A 13,695-nucleotide genomic window follows, 5' to 3' on the forward strand; every position below is an offset into this window, starting at 1 on the left:
ACCATATGGGACACTGGGATTCGAACCAACCACCTTTGGTCCAGGATTGGCTGCTTGCAAGGCAAACGCTGCTGTGCTATCTCTCTGGGCCCCATCTTTATTTTCTTTTCTTTTTTTTTTTTTTGGTTTTTGGGCCACACCCGGCATTGCTCAGGGGTTACTCCTGGCTGTCTGCTCAGAAATAGCTCCTGGCAGGCACAGGGGACCATATGGGACACTGGGATTTGAACCAACCACCTTTGGTTCTGGATTGGCTGCTTGCAAGGTCAACGCCGCTGTGCTATCTCTCCGGGCCCTCATCTTTATTTTCTTAAAAGTGCATTTTGTTATGCTCGCTTCGGCAGCATGTATACTAAAATTGGAACAATACAGAGAAGATTAGCATGGCCCCTGAGCAAGGATGACATGCAAATTCGTGAAGCGTTCCACATTTTTCTACTACAAGCTATACACAAAAGGGACTTGTTACTCAGTCTCAGCCCAGGGGGCTAAGGGTGGAGGTCTGGGATACATGCTGGGAACGGGTGGAGGGAGGTCAACATTGGTGGTGGGAATTGCCCTAATTCACTGTCACTATATGCTTTAAATATAACTGTGAAAGACTTGTAATTCACATTGGTCTAAAAAAAATGCATTTTGTTAAGCAAAGGTTTTTAAATTTTGCTGAAGTGCTACTTAGCCACTTTTCCTTTTATGGATTGTTTTGGTATCATTTCAGAAGTCTTTGCTTAACCTCAGTTCATTAAGAATTTCTCAACTGGGGCCAGGAAGGTGGCGCTAGATGTAAGGTGTCTGCCTTGCAAGCGCTAGTGCAGGATGAACCGCGGTTCGATCCCCCGGTGTCCATATGGTCCCCCCAAGCCAGGGGCGATTTCTGAGTGAGTGCATAGCCAGGAGTAACCCCTGAGCATCAAACAGGTGTGGCCCAAAAACAAAAAAAAAAAAAGAATTTCTCAACTGTTACAGGGACCAGAGAGAGACATTTGCCCTGCAACTGGGACCGATCCAGGTTCGATTCCTGGCATCCTATATGGTCTCCTGAGCCTGAGCTGATTTATGAGTGCTGTCAGGTGTAGCCTAAAAACAAACAAGAGAAGGGTTGGAGAGATAGCATGGAGGTAGAGCGTTTGTTTGCCTTGCATGCAGAAGGACGGAGGTTCGAATCCTGGCATCCCATATGGTCCCCGAGCCTGCCAGGAGCAATTTCTGAGCATAGAGCTAGGAGTAATCCAAGTGCTGCTGGTGTGACCCAAAAAAACAAACAAACAGAATTTCTCAACTGCTTTAAAGTTTGAGGTTTTATTTTTTCCTTTTTAAATAATTTTTTGTGTGTGTGTGTGGTTTTTGGGTCACACCTGGCAGTGCTCAGGGGTTATTCCTGGCTCCAGGCTCAGAAATTGCTCCTGGCAGGCATGGGGGACCATATGGGGCGCCGGGATTCGAACCGATGACCTCCTGCATGAAGGGCAAACGCCTTACCTCCATGCTATCTCTCCGGCCCCTTTTTAAAATAATTTTAATAGGAAAAAATAAAAAAGACAAGGCAGATTTGGGATTGTGCTCATTGGTGAATTTATTTTTTGTTTTGGGGCTATACCTGACAAAGCTCAGAGGTTGCTCCTGGCTCTTCACTCAAGAATTACTCCTGTGTTGTTCACAGGACCAGATGGGATGTTGGGGATAGACCCCAGGACATGTGCGAAGAAAATGTCTTACCCATTATCATTCCAGTTCCTGGGAAATTATGGAACACTGGAGGTTTTTTTAAATGTTCATTGACTTATTTTGTTTTGTTTTGGTTTTTGGGTCACACCTGGCAGAGCTCAGGGGTTACTCCAGGCTCTGCACTCAGAAATCGCTCCTGGCAGGCTCAGGGTACCATATGGGATGCCAGGATTCGAACCACACCGTCCTTCTGCATGCAAGGCAAAGGCCCTAACTCCGTGCTATCTCTCCGGCCCCCATCTTATTCCTAGTTCTGCTCTCAGGGATCATCCTGACAGGCTCAGGGAGCCATATGAGTTTGGCCAGGAATCAACCAGGGTTGGCCAGGATTAGGCTGGCTGTTTGCAAGGGAAGAGTTCTATCTGCTATCTTATCTCCGTCCCCAATGAGAAAAATTTTAGGTGGAAGGGAAACTATCAAAGTACAATTTAGAATTTTAGAAATAAGAAGCAATAAAAGCTGCAAATACCTTTTAATTTCTTTAATTTGTGTATGATAACTAAAAGCCAAAAAAAAATAAATCTAGAGGCTGGAGCAATAGCACAATGGTAGGGCATTTGCCCTGCACTCAGTCAATGGGCTCTGGCCACCTTCTCACTTGCAGACCCTGGACACAGAGCAGCCATTGGGACTTGGCAGAAAGACAGGTGGAAGAAGGCGGAAGGAAGGCCACTGAAGTGAGGCTGGGGTGGGGTGGGGTGCCTGGGAATCTTGCCCCTCCTAGCTCAGACTGCAGCTTATGGAGAATCCCAAGCACTCAGATGGACCCGGGTTCAGTCTCTAGCATTCCATATGGTTCCCTGAGCTTAGCAGGAGCAATTTCTGAACACAGAACCAGGATTAATCCCTGAGTGCCGGTGTGACCCAAAAAACAAAAAATAGTAACTGAAAAAGTGGCAAGGAAAGGAAACCAGAACCAAAAGAACAAAAGCTAGAGAGGATAAACACAGTAAGAGAATAGACCTAATCCAAATATCAATAAATACAGCCTAAATATACTCACTAAAACTTGGGTTCAATCTCTAATATTCCACATGGTTCTCCAAGCCCACCAGGGGTAATTCTTACGTGCAGAACTAGGAGTTAATCCTGAGTATTATCGAGTGTGCCCCCCGCCCCCCCCAAAAAAAACAAGCAAGCAAAAATGTAAAAAGAGGTGTTGGAGCAATAGCTTAGCCTTAGGATGTTTGCCTTTCACATAGCTGACCCAGGTTTGATACCTGGCATCACATATGGTCCCCTGAGCCTGCCAGGAATGATTTCTGAGTGCAGAGTTGTAAGTAACCCCTGAGTGTCACTGGGTGTGGCCAAAAAATATTTTAAAGGGATAGTGATATTGCATACTTATAGGTTCAAACACCATAAAAGCATAATAATAGGGGCCGGAGCAGTGGCACCGAGCGTTAAGGTGTCTGCATTGCCCATGCTAGCCTAGGCCGGACCGTGGTTCGATCCTCTGGAGTCCCATATGCTCTCCCAAGACAGGGACAATTTTTGAGTGTATAGTCAGGAGTGACCCCTGAGCATCCACTGGGTGTGGTCGAACTCCCCCCCAAAAGAAGCATAATAATCTCCAATATCTATACCTAACAACCAAATTTCCAAATTGGATATAATAAAAGAATTATTCAAAATAACCATTTTACTTATAAGGTCATGAAGCATTCACCAAAATAGACCACAGTCTAGTTCATAAAATGCAAAAAAAAACAAAAAAAACTTAAAAGAAAGAAAGAGACCAAGGACTAAGTTTACTGGAGAGTGTTTATTTGCATATGTCAGACCCTGGGTCCCATCTCCAGAGCCATGACCTCCCTCCAAAGAAATCATTCTACATATGAAGGTTTAAATTAGCTACCAAAGAAAAATGATTGAAATTTCCCAAGTATTTAGAGATTAAAGGATATACTTCTAAATAATTCAGATATGTGCTGGAGAGATAGCACAAGCAAGAAGGTGCTTACCTTGCATATGGCCAATCCTAGTTTATCTCCCAGTTTGATTCCCATTACTGCATATGGTGGTTTGAGAATTTCCAGGAAAATGTCATGAACACACTATCAGGAGTGGCCCCTAACATAATAACAAAAACTAATCAAGAGGTAAAGGAAGATGTCTCAATGGACATTAAATAACACATATAGGGGCTGAAGTGATAGCACAGTGGGTAGAACGTTTGCCTTGCATGCAGCTGGCACGGGTTCAATCCCCGGCATCCCATATGGTCCCCTGAACCTGGCAGAACCTTGCAGACCAGGCCCTGGCAGCCTTGGACCTCTGCAACGTGCAGCCCTGCAGACCTGGCAGTCTTGGGCTGCTGCAGGTTAGGTCAACTGAAAAGTAGCTTCAACTTTATAATGATGTGAAAGCAATATACATTCTGTAGGAATTGTGCTTTGATTTTGATCTTCCCCTGGCTAGTGGTATGCAGTGCCTCCTCTCGTGATACGTGGTAATGCTCTCTGATCCTGGTGTTGGGCTGCAAGAGCTGCAGTTCCAAGGATGCCAGATCACAATCATGAGGTAAACAACACTTTGTGCCAGAATGAGAATGCTTAAAATGGGTGAGTCTGAACTACAATATTCAGTCAGGTGTATTACATATATCTTCAATATACATATTCAATGTATAATTAATTTAGCAGCACATAATTCCACCATAAGAACTACCTAATTTCAGGGGCCGGAGAGAGCACAGCGGTAAGGCGTTTGCCTTAGACACAGAAGGACCGTGGTTCGAATCCCGGCATCCCATATGGTACCCTGAGCCTGCCAGGAGCGATTTCTTAGCGCAGAGCCAGGAGGAACCCCTGAGCGCTGCCGGGTGTGCCCCCCGCAAATAATACTACAAATAATTCCTTATGTATAGATTTGACAACTTAGATAAAATAGGCCCCAAAAGGCTGATTTTTTTTTTTTTTTTTGGTTTTTGGGCCACACCCGGTGACGCTCAGGGGTTACTCCTGGCTATGCGCTCAGAAGTTGCTCCTGGCTTGGGGGACCATATGGGACGCCGGGGGATCGAACCTCGGTCCGTCCTAGGCTAGCGCAGGCAAGGCAGGCACCTTACCTCTTGCGCCACCGCCCGGCCCCAAAAGGCTGATATTTTAATTATACACTTTAAACTTAATTTTCACCTTTGGCTGGCGGAAGTCAGGAAAACAAAAACTTTGTAACCTTGTCTCATTTTGTTTCTTCTTCTTTTCTTTTTTTGTTTTTTTTTTTTTTTTTGTTTTTTTGGGCCACACCCGGTAACGCTCAGGGGTTACTCCTGGCTATGTGCTCAGAAGTTGCTCCTGGCTTGGGGGACCATATGGGACGCCGGGGGATCGAACCGCGGTCCATCCAAGGTTAGCGCAGGCAAGGCAGGCACCTTACCTTTAGCACCACCGCCCGGCCCCTCTTCTTTTCTTTTTTTAAACCCTCTCTCAACTTCCTGTCTGTCTCACTGGGAAAGGGAGAGCCTTCCACAACTGGGAGAAGACTCAGCTTGGAGAGGAGAGACACAGAGATTGGGTGCAGAGAGGCTGGTTAGCTTGGAGGCCATGTGAGATAAACACCTGGCCGTTAGGGCCTTGTAATAAAACTTTATATCTCCTAAAACTTCAACTGACTGCCCCTTGATCATTTCTTCGCCGTTACCCTGATACCTACAGACCTGCCAGGCTGCAAGGGCTGGAGGCACCGGGCTGGGACAAGAAAGGCCTCACCATCCATCTTCCATCAATTCACCACCAGGACTTTTAATTAATAATTAATACAGAAAAAATTAATGCAGGGGCAGGAGAGATAGCATGGAGATCAGGCGTTTGCCTTGCATACAGAAGGATGGTGGTTTGAATCCCAGCATCCCATATGGTCCCTCAAGCCTGCCAGGAGTGATTTCTGAGCATAGAGCCAGGAGTAACCCCTGAGCGCTGCCGGGTATGAACCCCCCCCAAAAAAATTAATACAACAATATAGTAATAATACCTAAAGACAGTAGAGATGAGGGTCAGGAGGACTGGTCCATGGGTCTTTGGTAGGAAGAGTGGGGGAGTACAGTTGGGACAAAGAGGGACACTATGACAATGACCATTCTAGACAAGAACTGGGTGCTGAAAGGAAATAAGTGATATGCGTGATACTCCTTCAGTAATGATATTTCAAACCACTGTATCTAAAAGGAAAAAAACAAGGAGAGAAAGAGCTGCCTGCCAAAACTGCAGTTTTGATTGAGTACAGAGACCAGAATGAGTAGGGACAGAAGTTCTCTATGTGTACTGGAGGTGTGTAAAACAAGATGGTAAGTAGAAAAATCTTTGTTTTTGGTGAAACCAAGTTGTAAATTATGAACCAACAAGCATGAACAAAGAATATTAGGAGATCTAGGTCTTGTTTTAATCTTATGGATAATATTTTCTATTTTTAGAGGCCATCAATGCCATTTAGGTCCAGTTCTAATATGCCTCTTGGAGGGTTATTAAAAACAAGACAGCACGGGCCTGGAGATATAGCACAGCGGCGTTTGCCTTGCAAGCAGCCGATCCAGGACCAAAGGTGGTTGGTTCAAATCCCGGTGTCCCATATGGTCCCCTGTGCCTGCCAAGAGTTATTTCTGAGCAGACAGCCAGGAGTAACCCCTGAGCAATGGCGGGTGTGGCCCAAAAACAAAACAAAACAAAAAACAAACAAGACAGCACATCCAAAATGGAGTCACTTTTACTAATGACACATCACCAAACTGAGATATAACTATTGTAAATCTGTGTCTGCCAGAAATGAAATCTTAAACCAGTTAGTCAGGAATTGCCTGACCAGCACTATTAGGTAATCTGTCTGCCATCCCCTAAAGGAAAGGAATGCTGACAGTTCCCTAAAGGAAAATGATTTTGCAATAACCAGTCCAATTATTTTTTCTGCCTAGGATGTCACATTCTTGTTCCCTTCTACCCATTAAAGCTTTTCATTAGTACAGCTCTTTGGACCTCCTTTCTACCTACTAGTCAGTTGCCCAGTTTATGGATAAAACCATGGATAATATCCCTCTATAATACCCTCAATAGTTACTGTGCCTTTGCAGGGGGAAAAAGAAAAAAAAAGCACAAAATAATCATTTTTCCACATTATATATTTATTGAGTGATAGATTTTTTTATGTCTTTTTTTTGTTTGTTTTTTTTGTTTGTTTGTTTTTTTGTTTTTGTTTTTGTGGTTTTTGGGTCACACCCGGCAGTGCTCAGGGGTTATTCCTGGCTCCAGGCTCAGAAATTGCTCCTGGCAGGCACGGGGGACCATATGGAGCGCCGGGATTTGAACCGATGACCTCCTGCATGAAGGGCAAACACCTTACCTCCATGCTATCTCTCCGGCCCCGATTTTTTTATGTCTTTATTTTGGTGTAGATATTGAAGTTGATGTCTCCAATTTTATTTTATTTTATCTTTCTCTTTCTTTTTGCACTCTGGCATGGTTTGATTTCAGAACCACACTATTGTGTGGTGCTTGTCTTTATTGCTGTAGTGCTCACTGGATACTTAATTTGATATTTATTTCTGTATTGTTGTGGTGTTTCAATTACCTTTTTCATGTCCTCTCTCAAACTGAGGTTGAAAGCCTCTAGAAGGACTCCGCCCATTTTCAGCTTATTTTATTTATTTTATTTTTTTCTTATTTTTTACCCCATTCTATTGCTTTTCTTTCCTCCAAACAAAACCACATAACTCAAATTATGTAGCTCCGCCTCTCAAATAGAGGGGGAAACAAGGGAGGGTACCAGGACCAAACAGATATATGATCACTAATAGTAAGCTAGACAAAGAGGGGACCACCTACTCTAGCAGCCCGGGGGGTGATGGTGGGGTATATGGGTTGCAGAAAGGGAACTGGGATGGGGGAGGACAAATTTGGTGATGGGTATTCCCCTGATTCAATGTTAATATGTACCTAAAATACTACTGTGAAAGATATGTAAGCCAATATGATCAAAATAAAAATTAAAAAAAAAAAACATGGATAATACCAGTTCATGAATAAAACCAATAAGATCTTTAACATTTACTGTTGAATTTTGGTCTCTTTTTTTGGGTGGTGGTGTTTTTTTTAATATATATACATATTTATATGTAGACACCATGATAACAAACATGTTTGTAGTTCATTTTCAGTTACAAAAAAATAACACCCCCCCCCCTTCACCGGTGCAACCTTTCCATCGTTCCAATATCAGTTCAGTTTCCTTTCAATTTGGTGTATACCTGGTGGTACTTTGGGGACCCAGGGATTGAGCCTAGGCTTTAGATGTTAGCCTATGCTAGATCCTATGCAGAGGATCTATTCCAGACTTGAGCTCTCACCCCACCCTGTCAATTCAGTTTTCAAAACTTTTGCAATGTAGGTCAGATCTGTCCTAAAATTTTTGCCACCCTAGGGAATCGGGGAGAAGGAATCTGAACTCTTAGTGGCAGTTGTGTTGTTTTGTTTTAGTTTTTGGGTTACATCGGGCTGTGCTCATGTGTAACTCTGCACTATGCACTCTGGTGGTGCTCGAGGGACCATATGGCTTGCTGGGGATTGAACCTGGCTCAGGCATGTGAAAGTGCCCCCACCTGCACCTCTTAGTGCAGAGGTGGCGAACACGTGGTTCCCGGCCAAAATGAATGCGGCTCTTTGCCTCTTATCATTATTTTGTATACTGTGGCTCTTCGCCAAGTTTGGGTTTTGTTCTGCTGCTTCTGAGGAGGGACCTCTTAGGAGAGATCTCCGAGCGCGTAGTCCTTCCTGCCCCCAGACTGCGTCCTCCTGTCTCCCATCCCTCGAAACAACTGCACGGGCCAGCGAGGGGGGGGGGGCCGTGTGTCACATGTTGGGTCACATCTGGCCGTTAGTTCTTAGTGTGGAGGACGCAGCACACCCTCACCATCACTGCAGGATTTTGACCCTCACTCAAAATGACAAAATGCAATATGTGTTTGATATATGATTGGGTTTTTTTTGTTTTTGTTTTTTTTTGGGGGGGGGGGCACACCCAGCGATGCTCAGGGGTTACTCCTGGCTGTCTGCTGAGAAATAGCTCCTGGCAGGCACGGGGGACCATATGGGACACTGGGATTCGAACCAACCACCTTAGGTCCTGGATCGGCTGCTTGCAAGGCAAACACCGCTGTGCTATCTCTCCAGGCCTGGTATATGATTGTTAAAATTAGATGCTTTTGTGTGAGTGTTTGTCTGTTTTGGCAGGTCACTGCATGATGTGGCTCTCTGACTTTCATAGTTTCAAATTTTGACTCTTTATTTCGAACTTGTTCACCACCCCTGTCTTAGTGGTTTATCTCATTCATAGTCTTCATCTTTTTGTTGTTGTTGTTTTTGGTTTTTGGGTCACACCCAGCAATGCTCAGGAGTTACTCCTGGCTCTGAGCTCAGAAGTCACTTCTGGCAGGCATGGGGGAACCATATGGCCAGGTATAGAACCTGAGTTCATCCCTGGTCAACAGTGTGCAAGACAAACGCCTTACCACTGTGCTATCACTCGGCCCCTCTTCATCTTTTTCTATACCTGCGGACCAACACATGTCCTGTGAACCTTGATCTACTTACTGCCTTGCACTGATCTTTCATTCTGGCAGTTATAACCAGTACTCTGCCTTTGCACACCTGTCTACTACCTAGGCACTTATAATCAAGGCAGTAGACCAGTGGTTCTCAACCTTTCCCCACCTGCACACTGGCACCCATCCATAGACCGGTGATTAAAAATCACTGATATAATAGCTTAGTTACAAAGTCATTGGAATATAGTGTGAGGTCTGTGCATAGGAACTTAGGCATTCATACACAGCTTTATAGAATTCAACTATCAGATCTCCCTCTCAAGGATCTCCTCCAGTTTCTCCAGTTCTCAAGATCACACCTTCCCTGCTCCTCCACTTAGAAATCAAGGTGTTTAATTGTCCTGTTCAATCACTGGATCTGTTCTGGGGCCAGAAAACAAAATGAAAGGGGAGAAGGGAATAGACTACAGGGAGTCTTCTCCCACACACACTTTGCAGGACATAATTCTTTTGTCAGAAGAGGATTCCTCTGTCTTAGGATTCCACTGCAGCTTCCTAGTGTCAGCTTCAGAAACAGGCTTGTCTCAGGGCAAGGCCATGGGACAAGACTGGAATGAGTATATATGAATAAAGGATTTTTCTCAGCCTCTATCCTAATGGGCCTCAGCCCAGAGAACAGGGATGCTGTGGAAATTCTGGTATTATAGTCCTGTGCAGTTTCAGGCTTCATCCTTTCACTCTACAGAAGAGACCACATGGGGAGATACAGGAGGGGAAAGGGAAACAGGAAGCTCACCACCAAACTGTTTATACTTGAACTTCAGACTCTCTTGCCCCATCCACCTGCTGCTTTTCTTTCTCAGAGTCCTTGGCTCATTGCCTTGTGCATCCTGCCCAGGGTTCTCAATTACTTACAACAGGAGGGACTGATTATACTGACTTTCCCCTATTGACAAGTAGAACCATAGGAATTTATTTTTTTTTTTTTTTTTTTTTTTTTTTTTTTTTTTTTTTTTTTTGGTTTTTGGGCCACACCCGTTTGACGCTCAGGGGTTACTCCTGGCTATGTGCTCAGAAATCGCCCCTGGCTTGGGGGAACCATATGGGACGCCGGGGGATCGAACCGCTGTCCGTTCCTTGGCTAGCGCTTGTAAGGCAGGCACCTTACCTCCAGCGCCACCGCCCGGCCCCAGGAATTTATTTTTAGAACAGCATTCTCATTCGGTGAAAAGAAAAACAAATATGGTCTACCCACAAAACTTTTTTTTTTTTTTTTTTTTTTGGATTTTTGCGCCACCCTAGGTGACACTCAGGGTTTACTTCTGGCTATGTGCTCAGATATCGCTTCTGGCTTGGGGGACCATATGGGACATCGGGGATCAAACCAAGGTCCGTTCTGGGCAGTCGCTTGCAAGCAAATATCCTACCGCTGTGCCATCCCTCTGGCCCCATACAGAACTATTTTTAAGCAATAAACAAGTCAACGTTTTGGTAGTATGGTTTATTTCCTAACTTCACTTTGTTTTATTTTGTTTGTTTTGATTTTGGTTTATGGTTTTAGGTCACACCCAACAATCCTTTTGGCTCTGCACTCAAGAATTACTCATTGTGGTATTTGATCCTGCTAGGGATTGAACCCAGGTCAGCCACATATAAGGCAAAAGCCCTCCCCACTGTACTGTCAGCCCCCATTATTTGTTTCTTAACATGGAGGAGAAACCCAGGGACCTCTCACATGCAAAGTATGTGCTACTGAGCTACATCTTCAGCCAGAGGGAAAAAAAATAAAGTTTTGGTTCATTTTAAAATTATAATCAGATGTAATGAGAGCAAGATTTTACATTCTGAATGGGATAGTAGTAAGCATTGGAAATTTCTGAAGAATTCAAGTGCTTTTTACCTAGACAGTTAACCCTGTTCTTCAGGCTCAGGGTATGGTTCCTTTTTTCAGTCTCATTTATTCTCCTTTACACTGGGAAGAAGGCTTTTTGATCAATCACAATCAGTCCTGTGATAGGGCCAAAAGAATTGGTTCTCAGAACCTACACAGCCTGGTACAGAGTAGGGATTCCAAGACCTCAATGTGGATAACATAAAACTTTTCACTTCAAAAAACAAAAAACACTTTCTGGTGCCTATTAAATACTTCAAAAAATCCTTCAAAAAAAACTTTTCACTTCCACTCTTTTAAAAATGAAGAATAACTTCCTTTGTGATTAATGAAAGTCAGCTAAATATGAGGAATGTCTGTGAAGTTCATGATAGTCATCTGATAAACAGGGTTGGTGACCTTTGGCATGCCCAAGTTGGGCTGGAGATCTTATTACAAATCCCATGTAGCTCTAGAATCATAATGTCCAGAACTGATTTCTGGGCTGGTAAGTCCAAATGTCCTAAAATATCCAATCTCCTCCTTTAGTTTTATGACTTCTCACTGGAAGGAGTTCCAGGTAAAAATCAAGGAGTGTAGATTGTCACCCTGTCTTTTTTTGGAGAAGGGGGTCTCACCTATCAGTGCTCAGGAGTTACTCCTGAGAAGCTCAGGGGAACCACATGGAATGCCAGGTTATAAGGAATACCAGGGATTGAACCTGGGTCACCTGCATATACTAGTGCCCTGAACTTGACTTCCAGTGTCCAGAAGTGAGAAATAACTATCTGTTGTTTATAAATCACACAGTCTGTGGAATTTGGTTATAGTAGTCATCTGAGCTGGGAAGTCACCTGAGCTGCTTTTCCTCTTTGGACTTCAGCTTTCTAATATAGGTACTAATATGTGGCTCTCAGTGTTCCTGGCAGTGTCTTGCCTGCCTCTTTGAGGACAAATCTGTATTTTGATATTAGACTCCAGTGTAAGATACATACACATAGGTATATAAACATAGTTGTAAATATAAATATTTAAAACATATTTAATGTCTTTTATATATTTTACTATTTAAAAATATATTAGTTTTGTTTTGAGGCCACATCTGGTGATGCTCAGAAGTATCTCATGGCTCTGCACTCAGGAATTTCTCCTGGCAGCCTTGGGAGACAATATGGGATGCCAGGGATCAGGCCTAGGTTGACTTAATTCAAGACAAGTACACTTCTCACAACTATAGTTCTGGCCCCTAAAAATATATTGTTTTTTTTAATATAAACATATAAAGGGGCCAGAGCAATAGCACAGTGGAATGGCATTTGCCTTGTATGCAGCTGACTCAGGACAGACCTGGGTTTTATCCCTAGTGTCCCATATGGTCCCCCAAGCCAGGAGTGATTTCTGAACCATAGCCAGGAGTAACCCCTGAGCATCACAGGGTGTGGCCCCAAAACAAAAATAAAAATATAAACATATAAAAAGAAATACCTAAGGGCCAGAGATATAATACTGGGAATAAGGTGCTTTGCATGCGATCCTGGGTTTAGTCCCTGGCTAGGGCTCCCTAAGTACTGCCAGATTGGTTCAAAAACCCACTGCCTCCAAAAACCAAAATAGCCAGTCCATAAACTAGGTCCTGCTGGGCTACAATTTGGATGCTAGCACTTTTTGAAAAGAATGAAAGGGAATCTGTTGGGCTGTAGTCATTAGGAAAGGGCAGAAGATCCCTATATTCTGGAAGCTTTTATCAGGTCCCTGGAGCAAAGGTGGCCTCCTTGAGCTGAAGTGTTTATGGCAAAGGAACAGACATCACTACCAGAGCATCCAGGACTTCAAAATAGCAGGCCAAGTCCTGGCCTTTTGCCTCTATGGGGACAAGGAGGTAGCCCACAATACTTACTAATTCAACATTTGCTAAGAGCCTGCTGAGGGGCAGATTTTCACAGCAATGTCAGAAAATGTCAGGAGAGGTGTGACATCCCATCGGGAACAGGAAGCTTCAGATAAACTCTCACGTGTCTCCTCACTTGCTTCCCAAACATGGCCTCAGTGTAGGCACCCCCAAAGGTGGCTTCATCTGTCTGGGGTTGAAGGCTTTATGTAGTCAGTGTGAGAGTTGCACCCTGAACAGGGCTGACCACTGAAACCAGTGAGACATTTCAGAGATGCTGATATCAGAATTAAGTAAGAAATAAAGATATTAGGAGCTAGAGTGGCAGCACAGTGTGTAGGTATCTGCCTTGCGTGCAGCTGACCCAGGTTCTATTCTGACATCCCATATGGTCCCCCGAGCCTTCCAGGAGTAATTTCTGAGTGTAGACTCAGGAGAAACTTCTGAGTACTGCTGGGAGTGACCTGAAGACAAAAATAAATAAAAGTCACAATCCCATATGGGGTTGCATAACTGAATGGGGTAGGAGTTGCAAATATTATTTTAAAATGAACTTATTGTTATCAGTAAATAGTTGTACTTTTTCTACTTTTTGTCTTTTCATATACGTCTTTGTGTGTATACTTACTTTATATGCCTCTAAATCCAAAGTCAAGTAAAATTTTCTTGGGCAAGTAAATA

General features: G+C 43.8%; 1 non-coding gene across 1 annotated transcript; it reads left to right on the forward strand.

The window, feature by feature from the left end:
* Nucleotides 1-328: 328 nt before the first annotated feature.
* Nucleotides 329-435, forward strand: LOC126031602 (U6 spliceosomal RNA). The gene has a single exon (XR_007503435.1). It is a non-coding gene; the product is annotated as a U6 spliceosomal RNA (small nuclear RNA).
* The last annotated feature ends 13,260 nt before the right edge of the window (nt 436-13,695 follow it).

This window comes from Suncus etruscus, chromosome 15 (assembly GCF_024139225.1).
Source record: "Suncus etruscus isolate mSunEtr1 chromosome 15, mSunEtr1.pri.cur, whole genome shotgun sequence".
In the NCBI taxonomy this organism is placed as follows: Eukaryota; Metazoa; Chordata; class Mammalia; order Eulipotyphla; family Soricidae; genus Suncus; species Suncus etruscus.